Source organism: Tupaia chinensis, unplaced genomic scaffold (genome assembly GCF_000334495.1).
Source record: "Tupaia chinensis unplaced genomic scaffold, TupChi_1.0 Scaffold143644_1, whole genome shotgun sequence".
NCBI classification, from domain to species: Eukaryota; Metazoa; Chordata; class Mammalia; order Scandentia; family Tupaiidae; genus Tupaia; species Tupaia belangeri.
In genome coordinates, this window is record NW_006203492.1 from 637,542 (window position 1) to 640,072 (window position 2,531).

General features: G+C 61.1%; 1 protein-coding gene across 2 annotated transcripts in view; it reads right to left on the reverse strand.

Annotated features, from left to right (window-relative positions):
* Nucleotides 1–607, reverse strand: part of CSF2RA (colony stimulating factor 2 receptor subunit alpha) — a 21,244-nt gene extending 20,637 nt beyond the window's left edge. Inside the window, exon 1 of one of the 2 annotated variants that reach the window (XM_027766709.1) lies at nucleotides 491–605. The gene's annotated coding sequence lies outside the window, so the exon portion shown is untranslated. Of the gene's footprint in view, nucleotides 1–490 lie in introns of both variants that reach the window. The other variant, XM_027766711.1, reaches the window with a different exon arrangement.
* Nucleotides 608–2,531: the final 1,924 nt, after the last annotated feature.

Here is a 2,531-nt window from a genome sequence, read left to right on the forward strand (position 1 = left end):
CACGCCCCCGACTGACACAGCCCCGAACACGCGGGACCCATGGGCTGTCTGCTCCCGCCCGGTCACTCGGGGACTCGGGGTTCCTCTCTCTGACACGGCTCTGAACACGCAGGGCCCACGGGCTGTCTCGCCCCTCGCCCGGTCATTCGGGGACTCGGGGTTCCTCTCTCTGACACGGCTCTGAACACGCAGGGCCCACGGGCTGTCTGCTCCCGCCCGGTCACTCGGGGACTCGGGGTTCCTCTCTCTGACACGGCTCTGAACACGCAGGGCCCACGGGCTGTCTGCTCCTGCCCGGTCACTCGGGGACTCAGGCCTCTGGACTCGCGGGTCCCTGTCCCGAGCGAGTTCTAGCGCCCACCCTCAGGTCCTCAGCCACCCGGGGACCGAGCCACCGTCTGCAGCTGCAGAAGCAAACAGTCAAATAAATAAGACAGCCCCGGGGTGACAGGCTCTCCCGGGCCCGCGGAGGACAGGGACCGGCTTCCCACCTCGCCCAGCCGCCCCGTCGGGTGTGCGTCCTCACTGCCCGGCACCTGGCAGCCACGGTCCCAGCGTCGGAAAGTGTCTGAGCGCACCCCGGCAGGTCTTCCTCTCCTCCCGGCCTCCCCCACCCACGCGGCCCCCCGAGCTTCCTCATTGCGGTGTTGGGAAATCAGGGTGACAGCACTGTCGCCGGCTCCCAGCCCCCGCTCCGTGGCGTGGCCGTGGCCCGGGCGGAGGCCGCGCGTGCCCCACGCACAGGAGGAGGGACAGAGCCCGAGGACCGGGGCAGAGGGGCAGCACGGCCCTGCAGCAGGGCCTCCTCCCTGCTCCCGAGGGCTCCTGTCTGCAGCTCCGACGTAGTTTCTCTTCCTGAGCACCGACCCAGCTGGGCCCGAGTCCGCTGGCTGATGCAACGGGGGTGGGCTTCTCTGCGGTGCTGGGGCGTTCTTGCCTCATGCTCCATGTCCGCGTGGAGGAGCTTATCCTCCCAACGGCCGTCTAGCCGGCGCCTCCTTGTCTGACTTCGCGTTTTATTTAGAGAGATTTTTACTATAGGCTGCTCGCTCACCAGAGAGACAGAGACACACTGAGACAGAAAGCGAGAAATCAACTCCCAGGGGGGATGGCCACGCCGTAATCCCTTCTCCTCCATTCTCCTCTCGGGATCTTGGGGACACACGCACACGCGCCCGGCGTGAGTTTAAGCCACTGGGTCCGGGACTCGAACCACGGTCAACTACGTGGGAGTCCAGCGACATAGCCATGACGCTACCTGCTGGTCCCTAAATAAAATATTTTCTAATATATATATATATTTTTTTGGAGAGGTTTTTGCTATAGAGCATGTGCGCTCACCAGAGAGAGACAGAGAGACTGAGAGACAGAAAGCGAGACATCACCCCCTGGGGGGGTGGCCACGCCGCAATCCCTTCTCCTCCATTCTCCTCTCGGGATCTTGGGCACGCATGCACACGCCCGGCGTGAGTTTAAGCCACCGGGTCCGGGACTCGAATTATAGTCGACTACGTGGGAGTCCAGCGACACAGCCATGACGCCAACTGCTGGTCTGCGTCTTATTGTTTTCTTGTAGTTTTCTCTTCTTCTCCCCTTCCCCTCCCCTCCTGTCCTACCCTCTGCCCTTATTGTCTGATGGGCAGGTGACCAGGACAAGCGGAGACGTCTGTGACCAATGAGACAGGGACACAACGACAGGACAGAAAGTGACAGGAGGCTGGGGCACACAGAGGCGGGCATGCCAGTGTCACCCGGGCTCCCGGAGAAGGACAGGGCAGAAGCTCGGTGTCCGCTCCGGCTGGAGAATGAGGGCTAGGCGCAGTGGAGTGGGGGAAAGAGACCCCACGCGGAGTGGTGCTGTGTGTGGGCGGCTTCCCGGAGGCAGCGTCGGGTGGACGTTGCCACACGTGGGTATGAAGGGCAGAAGAGAGCTGCAGAGCCAAGGGCTGACGAGCCACTGCGAGTCCTTCCCTGACCGGTCAGCCGGACCAGGATGGACGCTCCTGTCCTCCGTCTGGGTTTTGGAATAGTCCAAAAAAAAAAAAAAAGTCTTGGAGTCAGCAGGTGGCGTAGTGGTTAAGGTGCTGGACTCCCATATGGCTGACCGTGGTTCGACTCCTGGACTCGGCAGCTTGAAACTCTTGGGTGCATGTGAGTGTGCACCCAAGATCCCGAGAGAATGGAGAAGGGATTGTGGCGTGGTCATCCTCCATTGGAGGGGTGATTTCTCACTCTCTGTCTCTCTGTCTCTCTGTCTCTTCAGTGAGTGTACTCACCCTATAGCAAAACTCTCTTGAAAGGAAAAACGGAAGAGGTCTGGCATCTCGATCTGAGAGACCCCTCAAAGCCCTTGGAATGTCTTGCCTAAGAAGCGTGTCCTTGGGACCAGCAGTTAGCGTCATGGCTATGTCGCTGGACTTCCATGTAGTCAACCGCAGGTTCTTGTCCCGGACCCAGTGGCTTAAAACTCACGCCAGGTGCGTGTGCGTGCGTGCCCAAGATCCCGAGAGGAGAATGGAGGAGAAGGGATT